The sequence below is a fragment of the Pelodiscus sinensis genome, chromosome 2 (genome assembly GCF_049634645.1).
Source record: "Pelodiscus sinensis isolate JC-2024 chromosome 2, ASM4963464v1, whole genome shotgun sequence".
NCBI lineage: Eukaryota > Metazoa > Chordata > Testudines > Trionychidae > Pelodiscus > Pelodiscus sinensis.
The window spans coordinates 168,836,981-168,857,851 of record NC_134712.1 but is presented as its reverse complement, the minus strand read 5'-3'; the positions used below and the strand labels follow the sequence as shown (position 1 = coordinate 168,857,851).

General features: G+C 42.0%; 1 protein-coding gene across 2 annotated transcripts in view; it reads right to left on the bottom strand.

Annotated features, from left to right (window-relative positions):
• The window catches only part of ELMO1 (engulfment and cell motility 1), a 449,588-nt gene that overhangs the window by 245,756 nt on the left and 182,961 nt on the right, over window positions 1–20,871 (bottom strand). The window lies entirely within an intron of this gene.

Sequence of the window (20,871 nt, the reverse complement as noted above, 5' to 3'; positions counted from 1 at the left end):
CTGTGCCACTGGACTCCTCGTTGTTTTTGTGGATACAGACTAACACGTCTACCCCTCTGATACTTACTTGTCAACAACTCTGATATCCTAACTATGTGTGGTCTTTTGTCACTACTTGGAGTTAAGAGCTCTACAGTCAAATTTGTTTCCTGCCCAGGTACAGGTAGCCAGGCTTCACACAGTAGGGGGTTGCATGCAGATTGGAGGAAAGAAACCAAACCTATTCACAAAGTCTTGGGGCAATCATTACTACAGACCTGAGGTGGCAATAGCCAATGCCCATTCTGCACACACATAATCAGGAAGTAAAGGCTGATGAATCTATTTAGTCCTGGATTCAACTAACCTTAACTCCAGTTCTCTCCTGGCCCACTGTATGAAAATATAGAAAGCCTCCTGAGCAGAGTTTGGCTCTTCAATACACCGTTTACATGGAGTCACAGGCTAGTTGACCCTTTAAGGCCAGAGGGGCTCAGACTAGTAATTACTGATCAGTCCTGCCACTTGATTTAGCCTCGTAGGGGCAATAATTGATCGTAGTGCATTGTAATGGACTTAAAGTGAGTGACCTCACTTTCAGGGAACTATTTAAACAGAGCTGAGCTCAGTTAAAGGGAAATCTGGGAAAAAGGAGTTAGGATTCTTCTTGGAAAGTGAGCCACCACGTGTAGTATTAGGGCCTACTGTAACCCACACAAATTTCTCTATCCTTTGCACACTGGAGAGACACACCTTAACCCAGTTCCTTAGGCTCAAGGTGCAACCCTGTTAATTTACACACCTACCCTTACCCAATTCCTAGGGCTCAGGGCGTGTCTTCCTGAGGGTTCTGCAGGATCTTTTGCCACTGAAAGAGCCTCACACAGTAATACTCTTATCCTCTTTTTATTGACAATTCCCAAACAAGCAGAATACACATGCTAAGCACAGTGTCATGCTCACCAATCCTGATACAGGCAGACTTTCCCCTGTTGGCCAGGGAATATCAGTCTCTCTGGTTTTAGGCTATGTCTTGGAGTGAGTTCTTTTTTTCCAGGTCTTCCCTCTTCTTCTTGGTGTTCCTGGTCTTCCAGTCTTTTGCTTCTTTCCTTCTGCTTCTGTTACTTCCGATCTTCTTCCTGGTCTCCTTCTTGGACCCCAGTTTATATAATGAAACCTGAGTCTTGCTTGGCTATACCTTAACCAATTATTTTAGTATAATTTTACTAAGCAATCATAACAAAAACTGACCTAACCAATCAGATCCCACCACCTTAATTGATTTACACCTAGCAAAATTAATTATACAGCAGACAGAAACAGTTACAAACCAAACAGAAATCACAGTCAAACAATAAGAAAGTGTAATGGCAATGATCATAGAATGAGGATTCCCCAACCTCAAGTATTAATAAGCAGTTTCTTGCCACACAGAATGGTGTTACTTAAGTTTTCTTTACCCATCTTGAGATCTGTTTCTTTATCCAGTGACAGTGGGGGAGCTATCAGGACAAAGTCCCCTCCTCACAGCTTGGTGTGACACTTTTTAATACAATTTAGATGGAATGTGAGTATGTGACTCCAGGCCTTACAGCTAATGGCTGCTGCTCTTCAGTCTGGCTGCAAAAGAAGCCTTAGGATCAAGCCTACCACAGGCCTTCCAACATGGCTATAGAAAAGCCATATTGTTACACCACAATAGGTAGAAGAGACCACAAGGAGTCGAGCAGGTGCCGTGGGAGGGAGCCGAGACTGGGTTTATGATTGGAAGGAGAAGACTTCAGTAGCAGAAGGGAGTAGAAGAATTATCCGGATTTGTTTTGATTTTCATGTGGACCTCTGGGTTACCTTGAAAAGGAACTGAACTTTCTGTGACGTATGTCAGAGGCTGGAAATGGATGACAAGAGAGGGCTCTCTTGATGGTTACCTGTTCTGTTCACTCCCTCTGGGGCATCTGGCATTGACCACTGTCAGAAGACAGGATACTAGGCTAGATGGACCTTTGGTCTCACCCAGTATAGCCATTCTTTTGTTCCTCTTATGTTTTTAACCAAGTTAGCAGAACCCTGTCTTCCCCAAGGAGATTGTAACTGCAATGTAGATTAAACACATATTTTCTACTACCTGAAAACTTGCACACCTAAATCTGGGTCAATGCTGATTATGTATTGTATGTATCTTATGACGTTTTAACCAAGACTTAATTGTAGATAATCCAAGCATGACCCCAGATGTACAGAGCCTTTCCTTTAAATCTGTGTAACATGCACATTTTTATTTCAAACATTAGTTTTGATAATTTTTAGATAGGAAATGAGTAATAAAGAAAAAAAGAAATATATTTGAATTGGCATAAAAAGGTACATGGCTTATTTGTAGTAAACAGCTTTACTTTTATGTTGTTGCTGTTGTTATCAGATATTTGTTTACATCAAAGGGGATTGTAAAGTTCTTAATGTTTTTCTCATAAGCCATGATGGGAGAAGAAAAGTAAGATGCAACAAAAAATGGTATTTTTAACCCTGATCAAAAGACTATTTTTTCTTCCATTAAAAGAACCCACTATTTTTTACTACTTTTACATAGTTTTTCCCCAGTAATATTCGTAAGCAGCGCTAAAATGATCAAATAAATGATTAAAATTAATTCAAAGACCTAAAAGATTGGATTAATTGGGTCCAGTCCATTTTCAAATAGACATAATCAGAATGAAATATTTGTGTTTTTTTTAAACTTCAGCTTTCAAATGACAATCATATCATAGAAGATTATTTGCATATCCAAGTTTCGTACTATCAGTTCTCTCTCTTTTTTAAAAAAAACAGTGTTTCTTCTCAACTGGAGGGACACTAAACTGATGCTAAACTGAAATAATCCATGTCTCTTTGGAAGGCTCAGAACTAGCAAGCATTCATCAACATTTGCTGAAAGACTGGTTGATTCATATTAACAATTAGTTGTTCATTTTCATCTGACAAACAAATCTGGTAAATTGCACACAGCTGTGTGATAAACAAGAACAATAGTTTTAACACATGGATTTGATGACCATGATTACTGGTCACAGTGACAATATTATCTGAGCCATAAACCTCTCTATAAATAATCATTGGCTCAAAAACAGCACCACAAAGCTATATTGTATTGTTGGAAGTCATGTACAAGACAGTCGTCAGCTATCGGAAAACTGCGTCGGATTTCCTGTATATAAAAACTGTGCGTGAAATTTTTTTCTATAGCTATGTCAACTTTACAGAGAAGATTGACGCTACTGCAGTCAATCTTCCAGGTTTCAAATTAGCACTAATTCAAATTGAGAGGGCACTCCTGTTGGTACCTGCAGTCCTGTTCCTCACGAGGAGTAAGAGAAGTCTATGGGAGCATGTGCTCCCGTCGATTTCCTGTTGTGTGGACAGCGTCAAAACACGATTTAAGATACTTCAATCTGGAGTTGCGTATCTGAAGTCAACTTTCCCCTTTAAGTGTAGACTTTCTCCTTAGGCTATTAGCATTTTCTTGCGCTTCATTTGCATAATCTCTTCCAATCTGTTTTTGAATAAAAACAAGCAGTGTGGATGTGTCCTTTTTGCACAAGATCCTTATGCCCCCCTTGTGCAAAAACAGATCAGAAGAGATTATGCAGATGAAATGCGAGAAAATGCTAATCTACGCTTCATTTGCATTGCCTCTTCCAGCAAAGCGCGTAGTGTAGACATAGCCTTAATATAGCCTAGGAGACTTTCTTCTAACTCCCAAATAGCATCAGTTCCCATGTGTCCTTTTACCACTGGTTAGATCTGGGTTTACAAGACGACACACTGTTTGTAGAGATTTGTTGGTCCACTAATGATTTTAGCATGAGTCTTACAATATTTGGTGTTTTATAGGTCTATGTTGTGTTGTTAAATCAGAAAGATAAAATGACATCAAAACAATTAAAAAACAAAACAGAAACCTTAGAGCAAGGCAAAGCGAAATCCAAAACCCACAACACAATTCTTTTCAAAGATATCACAACAAGCAGATTCTGGAGAACACTTACTAGTAGCCATGATTGCAGCTACTCTTGCTACAGTTCCAAAAGCTCCCTGTGAAAGCTACAATGTGATCACTATAAAAACATGGTAAAAAACCTGGCTCCTAAATTTCAGGATCTGACAAATCACATAGATTGAATATTATCTGCCATCTTGGATTCAGTCTTGAGAAACCTTTAAAAAACTCAACCAAAACATACATAGGCTTTGCTTTCAAGAGAAAACACACACACATGTAAGGTCCCAATTCTGCACCCATTTAACCAAAATAATATTACAGTTCTCTTAATTCTGCACTGCAAGACCAGTTAGAGAAAAGTGAGTTTGCAGTAAAAGGAACCTACATGAGACACAGAGCTGTCCTGAGGGGCCGGTACAAACCCCCAGTGCTCCAAGCACAGGGCACAGGGCAACCCCCTCACTCAGCCATTCCTCAAGCCCTGCCCCTGCTTCATCCCCTTGCTCATCCTCTGGGCAACACAGCCCGGAGAATTACGGAGGGACCTCGTGTGGCAGCAGCAGAGGTTGCCCCCCCCCCCCCCACTAACATGGGCAACGTGAGATGAAGTGACCTGGCAGTCTGCTCTGCCTCACAATGTCACCCTCTCTAGGCCGCTGCACTCGGCTTCTTTGTGGTAGCGGGAAGAAGAGTTGAGGCTGGGATGCTTTGCTTCCGGCTGCTGTGGAGAAGCGTTGTGGAGGGGGTTGGGGGGGCAGTACAGTGGGGTGGAGCAGTCTCTCAGGCTGCTCCAACTCCTGCCACTCGCGTGGTGAGTGCAGAGGGGTAACTCCTCCTACCACCCCACGCCAAGCACCTATAATCCATAGGATGGTTGGGGCAGCCACCCTGATTCATCCTACGGACAGGACAGCTCTGAGGAGAATAAAAAGTCACTGATACATTTAGTGTTTCACAGGAAAAAAAAAAGATCATTCATAGGACTAAAAGACATTGTACCCAGTTAATCTATTTTCTAACAAGCTGTATTTAGCAAACAGGAGAATTTTGCTGTCATTCACCTTTATTTTTAAACATGTAATTTAGATAAGACAACTTGCAATATGATTCCTGCTAGAGTTCAATGAAGAAGTGATAATTTAGAGAAAACAGTAGTTCTTAGTCCTACTATACTTGAAACGATTCTGTATAACAAATAGTAAGTAAATTGTTCCAAGATGTCCATGCAGAAGATTCATATGTTATGGAGTTACTGCCCTCTAGTGTCAGCTACTAAAAATAATATTACAGGCAGTCTCCGGGTTACGTACAAGATAGGGACTGTAGGTTTGTTCTTAAATTTAATCTGTATGTAAGTCGGAACTGGCATCCAGATTCAGCCGCTGCTGAAACTGATCAGTTTCAACAGTGGCTGAATCTGGACGCCAGTTCTGACTTACATACAGATTCAACTTAAGAACCCCAGGCTCCGCAGCTTTGCTCTGCTTTGCTCCCCGTCCCCCTGGTCTGCAGACCAGGGGGACGGGGAGCAAAGCAGAGCAAAGCCGCGGAGCACATGGGCAGGGGACAGCCCAGACGCGTCTGGGCTGTTCGCTGCCCGCGTGTTCCGCCGCTTTGCTTCCTCTCCTTGGTCTGCTGGAGACCAGGGAGAGGGAGGGCCCCGTTCGTAACTGCGGATCCGACATAAGTCGGATCCGCGTAACTCGGGGACTGCCTGTAGTACTTTCTTTTAAAATGGGGTTCTGCAGTTTTGCTGATAATGTGTGCAATATAAATACCACGGCATCAAATGATTTACATTAGAAGCTATATTAAAGCTGAAACTCTAAGGCATGCATGGAAAGTATTCCCTACACTATTACTGCATTATGGGTAGTAATATCAATAGCAAAATCAGTAGCATTCAATTTCCCATAACTGTGGTAAAGGGAATGTAAAACTCAATAGGGTGGAATTGTACACCATATTTCCCATCGAGAAAAAAAATACCTCGTGAGGCTAAAATGTTAGTCTTGGTGGTGTAAAATGGAGACACATTTGTAATTAGGAAACAAATGCCCTTGTAAGCGTTAGTTGCAGCACGGATGCTGAATGTGAGTTTATAAAATCCAGGATGGAGGTTATCAAATCCAGTGTAGATCACAGCTCCTTCATGCATCTGGCCAGGACACAGTTCAGTTGCCTTTAAATGAATCTTAACTAGTGACATAATCTGCTGTATCATCATCTTATCTAATATTTTTTCCTCCCCCCAACTGCACCTTTCATTTTTTCACTTGTTTTTTATATTGTCATCGCTGAGTCTCGTTGCTCAACTGAAGTGCACAAAAAGCCCTACTATTCTGAAGGCAGGTGGCTTAACAATTTCAGAAAATTAAACCGTTTTAAAGTGTCTCAAGTTGGACACCAAAAAATGACACACCCAAACTCACTGGCTTCTTTTGAAAACCTTGGCCATTGAGTAAACTACAGCTAAAAATGTGTCACTAAATGGAGTAAAACAGCAGATGGCACCCTCCTCGATATATTCTCCACTCCCAATGGAAAGAGCATCAGGTTTTATTGAATAAAACGTATGCACTTTACCAAAGTTATTCAGTAGTTGGACAGTCTTATGTAATCATAAAGTAACACATGAATGATTTAACTGCAACTTGCCAAGGTCCATGTCTCCACTTGCAGGAAGATCGATGCTTGTGGGAAGATCGACGCTATGATGGTCGATCTTCTGGCGCTCAATTGAGAGGGTCTAGTAATGGCCCACTGAATCAAATGCTGAGGGCTTCCCCATTGGCGCTGGTACTCCTACTTCTTGCAAGGAGTAAGGGAAGTCAACAAGAGCGATTTTCCCATTGACTTCTCACTGTGAGGACAGCACTGAAGCTTGGCATAAGATATGTTAATTCCAGCTACATTTTTGATGTAGCTGGAATTGCGTATTGTAAGCCAATCCTCCTCTGTAGTGTAGACCTGGCCTATGTTCCTTCCTCTTCCTGCCGCAGAAACTTATTTCTGTTGCCACTAGGTCTGAGTACAGAGAGTGACTCAGAGATATGGACAAGAGAATAGATGCAGTTGCCAGCTAGACCTAAGGCAGCATCACCAACAGTTCTCCTTAATAGTTTCCAAATAAGCTTTGCTCTGGGGGAAACTACCTGCTGGAGGCATCTCTTAAAATCTGAATTTTAAAATGTGTGGAAAAGAAATGATAAGTGGGAAACTCTCAATTTGTGAAAACAAAAAGCTCTTCACCTTCACACAACACCACATGAACAGCATAAATTTAGCTTTTTTCATCACTTCATGCAGAGATGTGAACTAGCTGTTGAAAGCAAAAGAAAACTGGGGGGAACGTATAATTCTAGGTGGAACTGGGAGCACCAAATAGAATAAAGGTTACCTGCACCTGCCATTATAAGACAGTGCCTTCAGTTATGAATTTTATAAACTATATCCATATAGGCTGAAGTTTTCTATGCAGGCGTTTCCTTAGCCTATATTTTGAGGCCTGCTTCAACTAAAACCATTCAGTCATTTCAGAGAATGAGATTTAAAAAATGTTATTTTGCTCATATTTTTAAAATTCTGCTTTATTAAAACGCTCTACTGCCCCCATGCTTGGGAGTAAGGACTTAAAATTTGGCAAGAGGTCATCAGGGGTCAGGGATATGCCTTTAGTTGTTTCCATGAAAACTAAACTAAATTTGGCCAAGTTATAAGCATCTGACTACATTTTTCAATTTACATTTACTCTCTTGTACACTTGTTAGAGTATGGCACCTAAATTCTCCAATTTAGCACTGAGCATACTATGGCTTCTGACTGCTCCTAGTGCTGACCAGAATGTGTATGTGTCAGATAGGAGTAGAGAGGGAATAAGAACAGAGAGATAGGAAGATTAGCTAGAAGGTGATGGACAGGAGCCAAGGTCAAGGGGAAAAGAACACAGGGGGCAGAGACAAGAAAAACAATACTATGCTCATGTAATTAATGTATGCATCATAATGCATAGTGCTCCTGGGGAAATTCTGCATCACTGCGCATTGCAGAATTTTGCAGAAATTAATATTGTTTTACAGAATCCCCCCACCCTCCTCCAGTGCTGCTAGCTGCCAGTAAGGGACTGATGACCGCAGCCTAGCCCAACTTGCATACTGCCAGAGGGAGGAGAAAAAGGGACTTAGGAGATTCCCAGCAGTTGCAGTTCCTCACATGTCCTGAGGGAAGAAGAAGGCAGAGCATGTACAGGAAACTGTGCAAGCCTGGGACCAAACAACAGGCTGGTTCTTCCTCTGGCTCCCTGGACTCTGACAATTAGAAGAGCAGCTGTCTGAGGATGCAGGACATGGGTGTGTGGGCAGCTGGGTTCTGGAGGGAAGTAGTTGTGGAAGCCTGGTTGTAGGCTCGAGTGGTGAGGGAGGGAGGGAGAAACAGTTACTGGGTTGTCATAGGGGTTTCTTTTAACTCTCTCATCCTGGGGGAATTTGGGTGTGTGTGTGTATATATTGTTACAAACATGTTTGCTAATGGGTGTTTTTAAATAAATTACCAAATAACTGAAACTTGAGTGATTATGGACTGTTATTTTGACAAATAACACTTGTAAAATGTTAAAATATCGTGTGCAGAATTTTAAAATAAGGTCACAGAGAACTCCTCCAGGAGTAGCACAAGGAAGGTGAATTAAGATTGCGCTTGCAGGCAACCTTAATGCTGACATTTGCTCACTTTTGAATACTTGACTTTGCAAACAACATTTCTTTAATGCAGGGCTTGTTTCTAAGAATGCAATATGTTAATGATGGAGGCTGTGCATTTGAAAGGTATGAGATATCTCATGGTATTAGATGTCAGAATTACATTGGGCTCTACACTTCAGTCTTCACTCTTGCTGAGTAGCATCTGTTCACAAGACTATTCTCACTTAAATCAATCAATAGGCTCACTTATTTATTACTTGGTTTGCATATGAATTGCAGAATTGGGCCCATAGACTTTGTTCTCCAGCTAAATAGTGTACAAAATGTAAGAGACAATACTGTGCCTCCAAAACTATGCATATGCATTTATAAAGGAAATCAGATACTGAAAACAATGGTCACCCTAAAAATATTGCCATTTGTCTTAAACCAACTTTAAACTCAGTCTTTGCTGAATTTCCTAAATTTACTACAAGAAATATCCAAAGTAAAATGAGTTATCTAACAAAACTGGTAAGATTTCTATATACAAGTTAAAGGCTTGCCAGACAGAGTTTCCAAGAGCAATCTCTAGTGGTCAGAATAGTAGAAAACAAGCTATGAGCACTTTTCGGGTATGTCTACACATCAGAGTTATTTTGGGATGCCTCTGGTATCCCGAAATAACTACTTTGCAACTTTTGAAGGCTATTCCAAAATATAGTGGACATGCTATTTTGCCATCCCTGTAAACCTCATTGTACGAGAAGTAAGGGATGGCTCAAAATAGCACTTCATTTTGAAATCTGGTGAATAGCCTATTTTGAAATAGACTCAAAATAAGCTATGAAATTTGCATAGCACAAATTGCATATCTTATTTTGAGTTTATGGTGCTGTGTAGACGTACCCCTTTAGTCCTTTCTTAGTCCCATAGTTCAGAATAAGACAAGAGCAATGGGGGGGGAGGGGAGTGGAGAGAGAGGGTTAAATGGAACTTCAGAGGCAGAAGAGAAGATGGTCTGCTTTTTGTAGCCAGACATTATTTGCAAAATAAATCATATGTAATCTCAGGAATACTTATATCTGTAATCCATTTGCTATTAAGAGGGATGAGAATAAAGTCCTTTAAAATGAAGTCACTTTAGGTAGTCTGTGACTTCCTCTATCTTGTATGAAGCCAAGCACATTATTAGTGACCTACAAATAATCTTAAAGAAATTCTGAGCTTAGAGAAGACAAAGTTTACTTTTCTTGAAACTTTGTGCTGTAGATATATGTGTTTATCTTCTTTCAAAGGATGTTTTTATTTTTTTCCTGAGTAATCTGCCTGCCTGACAACAGCAACCAAACTGTTCAATTTTTCTTCTTTATATAAATCTGCAGGCATATCACTACATTTTATGTTGATTTTGTGACTTCCCTGCGCTGTTTTATTAACAGTCCAGTTTGTCGATGAAGCATACATTTTCCATGGGAATTCCCTAATATTATGCTGTTTGGTGGGATAGGCAGAAGGTCTCGGTGCATCTGGGACAGTGCACTTACATCCAGTAAACAGCTACATTTCTGCCTAACTGCACATATTTGTAACCGTACCCACATAGTGAAAAGCCATTTATAAGACAGGAAATGACAAACTTAGGGAAATTGAACTGGAGTTTGAGGGATGTTCGCCTTGTGACATTACATCCTGGACTAGAATTCATACATTACATAACTAGATGAGGAGGGGAGTCGTCTTAAACTAATTCAGTTAAAACGCATTGGGCTAAGTGGCTGTACTGTAAATACTAATAAAATATGGTACAGAGGCTAGCACAGAGAAGAGAAGGTTACACACCTTCCTGTAACTGACATTCTTCGAGATGAGCATCCCTGGGAGTGCTCCACATTAGGTGCTGAGCATCCCAGTGCCTCTGGATGGATTTTGCCCCGCAGTGCATTAGGGCATGCACGCCCCCCCCCACCTCCCTTCAGTTCCTTCTCTATCTGGAACCCAGCGAAGGAGCATAAGTTACATGTTTGTGGAGGTTTTTTTTTTTGGGGGGGGGTTGAGTTTCTGAAGTAGAGGGGTGGAAAGAAGGGTAGTGGAGCACCCCCAGGGACACTGATCTCAAAGAATGTCAGTTACAGGAAGGCGAGTAATCTCCTCTTCTTCTTCGAGAGGCGTCCCTGAGGGTGCTCCACATTAGGTGTCTATAAACAATACATGTCATAGAGGTAGGGACTTCGGATTGGGTAAGTATGCTGTCTGCGGAACAGCTTTTGCTAATCTAGTTTGTACGAGAGGTCCCGAACCAAGCGAATAATGTTTTGTGAAGGTGTGATCTGAGGACCATGTTGCAGCTGCGCATATGTCCTCCACTGGAACTTTCCTCAGGTATGCCACCGAGGTTGTCACTGCTCTTGCAGAGTGTGCACAAATTGAAGCAGGTGGAGGTAAGTCATTAAGAGAATAACATGTGGTGATGCATTCCAAGATCCAAGGGGATAATATCTGTGATATTTTCTTCTCCATGGTATGGCTTGCGATGGAAACAAACAACTGTGGGGAGGATCTGAAAGGCTTTGTTCTGTGGATGTAGAAGGAGAGAGCTCTTTTGACATCCAGAGTGTGCATCTGTGCTTCAAAGGCATTGGCATGAGGCTTTGGGAAAAACACTGGGAAGTGTATTGTCTGGTTGATGTGGAAGGCTGTATGGACCTTAGACAAGAACTTGGGGTGTGGATGCATGGACACTCTGTCTTTGAGAAAAATGGTAAAGTGTGAATCAGACATGAGCACGGCCAATTCGCTTACTCAACTCGCTTAGGTAATTGCCACTAGGAAAGCCGTTTTTAGCGGTAAGTGGTGTAAGGAGTATGTGGCCATAGGTTCAAATGGTGGTTTTGTTAGCATTGTTAATACTAGGTGTAGGTCCCATGGTTCTCATGGGGGTGACATGTCAGGATAAAAGGCCTGTAGACACTTAAGAAACCATTTGGTTGTGGGGTGCACAAATAACATGGTGTCATCCACTGGTGCATGGAATGTTGTTATTGCTGCCAAGTGCACTCTAATTGAGGCTAAAGAGAGGTGAGACTGTTTTAGATGCAATAAGTACTCCAAAATTCCGTTGTGCGGTGATATATTGCAATCGCTGGCCCAGTGTGTAAAACAGGATCATTTTTTTAAATATGTTTTCCTTGTTGCAGGAGCTCTGCTGTGCAGGAGGACCTCACGTACTTGTTGAGAACACTGAAGCTCTGTGCTAGTGAACCATTGAGGTGCCACGCTTTCAGACAGAGCATCAGGAATTGAGGGTGAGGTGTCCTGATTTGCGGTTGATGTAGGATGTCCAGAACTTTTGGTAGCATGATTGAATGGCTTTGTGTCATCCTGAGTAATAGGGGAAACCATGAGTGGCGAGGCCAACATGGTGCGATAAGGATGAACTTTCCTTTGTCCCTCCGTATCTTTATAATGATTCTGCTGAGGAGGGGAAAAGGGGGGAATGCATAAAGCAGGGGTGCGTTCCATGTTAGGATCAAAGCATCCCCTAGAGATTGTTTCCCTATGCCCGCTCTGGAGCAATACATTGTGCATTTTCTGTTGGTGCTGGTGGCAAACAGATCTATGTGGGGGTAACCCCATTGATTGAATACTTTCAGCAGGATTGTGTAATTGAACTCCCATTCATGGTCCTGGAGAAGGGCTCTGCTTAGGGCATCTGATGTTGTATTGAGTACCCTGGGCGGATGAAATGCAGATACGTGGATGTCCCGCACTAAGGCCCAGTTCCAGAGCACTATGGTTTCTTTGCACAGAGACTGCAATCATGCTCCACCTTGCCAGTTTATATAAACCATGCAAGCCATATTGTCCGTATAAACTCAGACGTGTATCCCTTTGACTTGTGGAGCAATTTTTGGCACGCCGAGAGGCTCTGGGAGACAGACCAATAGTCTCCTGTAGACAACCACCTAACCTCAATATGATTCTTACCAACAACCACAGGACATACCACACTAATACCAACCCTGGTACCTTCCCTTGCAACAAACCCTGTTGCCAGCTTTGTCCACATATTCACTCTGCTGCTACCATTATTGGACCCAACCAAGTGAGTTATAAGATCAAGATCACATATTCCTGCGCATCCAGAAATATAATTTATGCAATCATGTGCCGAACGTGTCCGTCCGCTATGTACATTGGACAAACATCTCAGACACTTCGCCAAAGGATCAATGCCCACAAAACAGATATCAGACAGGATCACAAAGAAAAAACGGTTTCTTGCCATTTCAACCAGAAAGGACATTGTCTCAATGACTTGATTACCTGTATCCTGCTTCAAAGACCTTTTAAGACTTCACTTCAAAGAGAATCCTCTGAACTGTCATTCATGCTTATATTCGACACTTTACACTCAAATTTGAATAAAGACGCTAATTATCTTACCCATTACAAAGATAGCTTCCCCAATTATCACCTCTAATATCATTAGGTCACAGACATTTACCTCCCCCTCGTCCCCCCCTCCATCTCCCTTCTGTTCTGAAATTTGATTTGTCCTTTTCATGTGTGTTAATTTTTTTAAATTGTATCCTTTGGTATATACAGTTGTGACAATTTTCTTCCACTATTTGATCTGAGGAAGTGGGTCTGGCCCACGAAAGCTCATCACCTATTAAACCATCTTGTTAGTCTTTAAAGTGCTACACAGTCCTGTTTTTTGTTTCAGCTGCACCAGACTAACACGGCTACATTTCTACCACTATTCTTTGTTAGATATATTATGCTGCCCAGAGCCCGGTTCAGAGGCATGCCGCTTGCCATTGTCTGTGAAGAGCATTTTGAGTTGGAGCTCCTTATCTTTGCACGTTCTTGCATTTATCTTAGCACAATGGGGGCAGTCTCTCCGTGAGTGAGAGTTCCCCGGGTATTTGACGCAGGTGTCATGCCAGTCAGAGGCAGGCAGAGCACGCAGCATTTGAAGCCAGGTGAGCCCATGCTGGCGTATGGCTCTGCCAGCGGTTCGAGACCAGAGCCGCTTTTTTGTTTTTAAACTAACACTAACTAACAGTAACAATAAGAACAGAGAACTACTACTACTAACTAACTATGTAATCTAAAGAATTAATTCTGAGAAGATGAGAGCACTGCAGAGTTCTGTCCGAAGCTGGGGACGGTAGAAAGGAACTGAAGGGGAGAGGGGAGCAGCGCATGCACGTTGGTACCGGGGGAAGCCCGCACACTCAGCGCAACCCCCTAATGCACTGCTAGGCAAAAATCCATCCAGAGGCGCTGGGATGCTCAGCACCTAATGTGGAGCACCCCCACGGACGCCTCTCAAAGAAGAACTAGGAGTCACGAGACTTGGGCTCTAACCCTCCCCCACAATCTGTCATTTGATCTCTCAGTGCTTGATTTACCCCATTTATAAAATGAGATTAATTCCATCTATTTTATCAGGGTCTTGTGAAGTGCTCTGACATCCCTAGATGGCTCCATAGAAGTGCAGAGTATTACTTACAAGTAAAAGGGTAAAACAGTGAATTTTTAAACAAGTAGTAACAATAAATACATAAGCAAATATTCACCAGCCAGCCCTGTCACATGATAACAATTGGCTGACTGTATATAGAGGCACTGGAAGGAGAAGGTGAACTATTACTCAATTCAGTCAAAAATCAAAAATCCCAGCCTCCTAGGAAAGAATGGGCCAGGATAAACAGGACATAGGTAATTCAGAAAGTTTTCCATACTTCAGATGGTGGAACCCTAACAACAGTAAGGGTTTATTTCCCCTACTACTTTTCATCTGGAATAGGAAAGAAGGCAGTGAAATGCATTGCATTAAAGCTATCCAAGTTAAGAAAAATGAAGGGACAGCAAAGGTCAGGAAGTAGAAGATGGGCATGACAAATAGGGAGTAGCCACAGTCTTTGTAACAAATGCTGTTTTCTCCAAGCAGAACAGCCTATGCAAAAAAGGGCAGGCATATAACTGCACTCCCATGCCGTACTGACACCGACTGGGTATTACTGTTCACAACTCATATTTGTCTGAATCATTACAAAGAAAAAGTAGCATTTTGGGTCCTCCATTTTTGCTATGTGTATAGGTATTCCGAGTTCTGTTTCCAATGAAGTCCAGAGCTGAGCCTGTGGCTGCTGCTTATTCAACTCATGATCAGCATGTTGTGCGAATGGTAAAAGAAAATCCTTCCAGCTGCTTCGCATGAACTTTGTAAATTCCTGGCGGCGAGAGATTTAAAAGGCCGAACTGATGACACAGCATCCCTGTCTACTGCTAGCTAGGCAACATAAAGGCTCTGTAATTAAAGTCACAATGGGATATCCAACCTCGCACACTAGAAGGAAAAGTGTGGGAAAATAAATCAGAACTGCTGTGATTATGAGCTCCAGAATAGGCTTAGTTAGTTGTTTTTTCTTTCTACTTAATTTGCTTTACATAATAGCAATACTGTAGCCAGGGCAACTTTGGAGATTAACACACGTCTCTCCGGAGTGGTTGAAACCACTCGGTCTTTGGCATTCAGCCTCACAAAGCACATAACACATGAAATAACCTTTCAGCAATGCACTGCCTTCTCTGCATGATTGCATAACATGAGCAAATTCCTTACACAGATCAGTGTATACAGAAACCTCTCTGACATCCGCCAATGATAACATAAAAAGAAAAATTGGTTGTCACTGGCAAACTCCCAACCAGCAAGCTCTGGATCAGACCCTAATCTCAGTTAGCTCTGTGTAAATCCAGAGTAAAATCCAATTATTTCAATGGATTTATACCATAGACTAAGGATAACCAAGGTCAAAATGAGACAACCTACATCTATAATGTACATGCCCAGAAAACATCTACTTGGAAGAACTTCAGACAACCAACCACAATGATGCTGCATGTCAGAGACAGAGCTGACACACAAATATTTTGTACTGGTGAGAGATTGTAATTCTGGATATTTATTTCAGAGAGGTTCCATGTTACTCTGTTTCAGCAAAAACAACAAGGCGACGGGTGGCACTTTAAAGACTAACAAATTTATTAGGGTGTTAGGGCATAAACTTTCATGAGCTACAACTCACTTCATCAGATCAAGTGAGTTGTAGCTCATGAAAATTTATGCCCTAATAAATTTGTGAGTCTTTAAAGTGCCATTGTAGCTTACAAAAGCATATGCCTTAATGCCCTAATAAATCAATTAGTCTTTAAAGTGCCACCCATCTCCTTGCTATTTTTGGATATTTATTGGGTTACTTTCTGGAGGTGGTTGGAAAAGGAAATACACCAGCAATAAGCCTTTGATGGAACATAAAAGTAAAATTAACTTTTATAAGGTTGGGGGAGGTGTGCTGGAGATATAGTGCTAAGATATATTAAAACTCTTTATGGAAAACTAATTCCCTATCAAGGTGTAATAGACACAAAAAAATTCTGGAAGTGTGAAAATGGCAAGTTTTACAGATTACTAGTCAGCATTTTCATGTAAGTCCTTGTTTTTGGGGAGTTAGCTCAAATGGTGCTGCACATGGTTTGCCTTCACCAACACTGATAGCCAAACTAGTTAAGTTAACCTAGTGCTCCTGACAATAGTTGTATTCCCAATTGTAGACAAGATGTTAGTTTAGTCTCTGCAAAGGCTGGGTTGAACAATTGGAATGAACTATTTAAAGCACAAGGATATGTAAAGAATATTAATTATTCCAAGGCTGAAATCCATTGTACAGCAGCCCAGAAAGAGAAAACAGAAGGAAGATTCTTGAATCCCAATAGGGAAGGTGATTCCATAAAGTGGAGCTTGTTCAAATTCCACATCACAGAAAAGATATAGATCACAAGTTGAACCACTCCTGAAAGCCTATTAGAGTTCTCACCTGATTTGGGAACAGCCTCCCAGAGAATGACAGTGATAGCAAAGGACTAAACTTCCAGTTCAGCAAAGCATGTCAGCATGTGATTATGTGTTTTGGGGAACTGGGTTCTAGGGCATAAACAGGTCTTAAAGAAAAAAACATAGGCTTTTTAACTAGGACTTTCTCAAACTCCAGAGGTCTCATGTCTCCCAAGATCAAAAATAAGATCCAAAAGTTAGGGATGTTAAATTTAGATTAACTGGCTAATCGAATAGTCAATGCAATTTGCAGTTCTCTGCTGGCCCTCTGGTCCCTGAGGCATTTCAAAGAGGTAGCGCTGCATGGACCCCTCGGTCAGCTGGGAACTCAGAATCCCCAGCCGACTCAGAGCTCCACACAGCACTGCTGCTTTGAAACACTGCGTGGAGCCCAGGAGCTGCTGCTTTGAAGTCCCCCGATCTCTCCCCCTTGCTGCCTCTTTCTGATAGAGGCAGGAGGGGGGAGGAGCAACTAGTCAACCAGCATGTCGACTACCAAAAAAGAAACTGCTTATCGGATAGTTGATTAATCAACTAGTCGCTCACATCCCTACCAAAAAGCATGGCCTTCCATGTTTCATAGATTATACCTTTACTCTTTCCTAGTCACAGTTTTTCAAACTTGATGGTGAGCCTAAATCAGAAGCTTTAATATTTCAAATCACACTGGAACAAAGAAAAGTTTAGAAAAGTTCACCTCAGACACGTAATTCATTGTCAAAGATGTAAATGAAGTATTTTTACATTTAAACACACCAATAAGAATACCTAGTTGGTTTAGATGCTGTTTGCCCAAGTTTAGAACAATCTCTCTTTAACCAATATGTAGCAGAGCGGGTAGTGGTTTTTGTTTTTTTCCTGTAATAGCAGAATTACTAAAATAACAACAACAGTAAAAACTGGAAATAAAACAAACAAATCAGCAGTGGAGAGTGCATATTAATCACCAGTGTATTTCTTTATTCTCCTCTCGTTGAATTCTTATCAACTTCCCTGAGAGTAAGACTGGGTCTAATGTGATGTCATCCACCTGTTTCATTACCTAGCCCAAGAAAGGGATTTAAAGAAAGCATCTGTGCTATTATGAGATGTTTAAGTGTTCTCTGCACCTAAATAATGTAGCAATCCCCAACATGGCAAGATGTTGTAGATAGAAGGAAATGTCACAGAACCATAAACAAGACATTTAGACAAGATGCCTGAAACCATCTAATCTCACTTCCATAGATTTGATTTTACACCAGCTCCAGATTTCAATCCAAAAAACACAAATCCCCAAACTCTTGTTCTTGGCTTCTCCAGTATTTCAGCCCATAATAAGAAGGTGATATGCCAAGTGTCTAACCTTTCCTATTTGGCAAGACATTCTTCCGCTACCCAGTAGTACCTAGAGGTTGGACCTCCTTGGTCTAGCACACTCAGGACCTGACTAGTCCCGGATGAGGGATTTTGCTGGACCAGGGGATGTCATTTCTGCTCCTCCTGCTACAGGCCTTCCCAGCCCTGGCCCAGCCACCAGCCCCCGGCCAACTCTCTGCCCACCTCCAACCCTCCTGCCTTATCACCACCACCCTCCGCCCCAGCTTCCTGGCCCTTCCAGGCTCCAGGCCACACTGGGCAGCCCAGCTATGGGGCACCAGGCTCCTGGCCTCATTAGCAGCTTGCTGCCAGCAGCCCTCTGCCCTATCAAGCCATAAGGCTCTCAGCTGCCAACCCTGCACCAGGACTCTCTGGTCCTGGAACATCTGTGGTCTGGTTGCCAGACTAGAGAGTCCCGATTTAGTGAGGTTCAACCTGTACAACTAAACCACCCTCAAGTTCTCTCTCCTTTCCCCCTGCTGTTTTCTTATTCCTGTTGGCCGGAAAAGGCACAGCATTTTATTTAATAAAACAGCTGCCAGTAGAGTTTCTAAATACCCAATAAGGGTGACAGGATCTGACTGACACTATTAACTTGAGACAGCTGTAGAATCTGGAATTCAGCTTCATGTTAAATGCTCCCACAAGGCATGACATCTGCCCTGAAAGTCTTGCTCAAAATGTTTTCCTCTTTTGAGCCCTTCCTCAATTTACTGCTTAATTGACTGCAGCTAATCTGCTCCATACAATTTGTCCAGTTTTGTACACTGTCCGTCAAGTAGATATTTTCCTTGAGGTTTTTCCTTTCTTCATATAAAATTAATTTGCAAAGGCTAGCAACTATGACATTGGGATCCTGAATTATTCAAGAGTGACATTACATTTTCAATCAGAACATATCAAAGAAGAACTTGATAAACACTGACTTTGTGCCCATAATTATTTCCAGTTATTTTAGGTTGAAGTAAATAAATAACATTATCCTCAGGGCTGTTAAAATTGATAAAGCATAAATAGCTATTTCTAAGTCCAAAATGGCATCTACAAGTAGCAATGCATTAGAGGTAAGAGAAATGAATATAAATTATCTCTGATTGACAAATTCAAGTTCAATAAACAGTTCAAACCTCATTCATTTATATTATTTAAAGAAACAGAAAACATTTAGCTCAGTGATGGTGTTTTAAAATAGCACTCCAATTATTAAGGTCTCACAATTCCTATGATAGGATCCTGTTTTCAGTTGCTTTTAACTTGCTCAAACTTTAACCAATTGCATTGAAATTTTCCATGCCAGATACCTGCCTCATGTTGGATATTTCTGGAAAATTTCAGCCAAACAAGTCGAACTATTTCTGAAAACAAGACTAGAGGGAAATATGTTGCTTTTTTCCCATGTACAAAAAATCCTGGCAACTCTTTCTCTAGATAGTCCTAGCACTCCCATTCTTGGAGCAGGGACTGGTGGGATTGGCAGGTTGGGCCTTAGATCCAAGGGCAAAGAAGGGTATAGGAACGATGTAATTTGGAACACTAGGTATGTCTACACTGCAATGCTAGCCTATGTCAGCCATGGGCTGCGGGCTATAAAACTGCAGTGTAGATGCCCGGGCTTGGGCTGGAGCGTGGGCTCTGGGCCCATGCTGAGTGCGAGGTTGCCAGAATCAGGGCTCCAGTGTCTGTACAACAATTTTACAGACTTATAGTCCAAGCCCTAAGAGCCTGAGTCAGCTGATACCGGCCAGATGTGGGAGTTTTACTGCAGTGTAGACAGACCCACTGAGGTCAGATATGGGGGAATAAGGGGAAAAACTGGTTTGACAAGGAGACTGGGACTAAGAGCCAGTGAGGAAATTAGTAATTGTCTCTTCAGAGCAGAGTTTAAATAACAAGCAGTTAACAACAGATTGGGACACACATTGAACAATGATGATAAAACAGGGGACAAAAGAGCCTCTACAGGCCAGATCTAGCCCACCAAGTGGATGGATCGGGGCCACTGAGGCCCTGTCACTCCCCCACCCCCACGCCCTGTAGGCGGGGGAGCACGCAAACCCTGTCCCAAACATGTGGCACTTAAGTGCCGCGCGCTGCTCTCAGGGCAGGGGTAGAACAGAGGAGGCTTTGCGCACTCCCCTGCCCCCCAGCCCTACTTGGCTTAGGGGCAGGGGACCTCGGGAAGTCTCCTCCCACACCAGGGCATGGGAACCTAAAAGGAACATGGGGGAGGGGGGGCAAAGGCACTCCCTCACCCCCAGACCAATTATTGTCTGGGGGTGGGGAACACAGAAGTATCTTGGCCTCGCCCCTTCTGCTTGATGCCCCACCCTTTCCTGTGTAGCCTAGGGCCACTTCAAAAATTTCCAAAGTGGCCCCTGGCCAAAAATTTTTGCCCACCCCTGCAATAAAATATGACTCATTAAGTCAGCACCCTCCTCACAGGTTTATGGTGCATAATATTTTATATGTTGGTATATATGTGTACACATTGTATATAATCAATGGCATAGATAAAGAAAATGGGAGCTACACCATGATGAACACTTTTGAAAATATGGCCTTAAAACAGCAGCTGGTAGTATTCTAAAGAATTGTGGCCATTTTAAATGCCTAGAGACCTACTTAAAGCCATCTCTTTAACTAAACAAGTGTACTACAATCTAACCCTGAGGTTCGACATACTTTTAAAAGGCAGAGAAAGGGAATGAATGAGTGAAAGATAACAGCTGTTTTAGCAGTGTTTACGGCCCAGTCTGGATCACAGGGATTTAACAGACTTATGTACATGAAGGTGGAAATAAAGGCACTGGGTGTTACAATATAATAACCGCTTCAAGCTTGAGGAATCATGTCAATAGCTTGTGAAATCAGGTTCTATTTCATCATGACCTATATATTTGACCTTGGGATTTTATAAAGTTCTGACACTTAATAGTATTGTTTCCAAC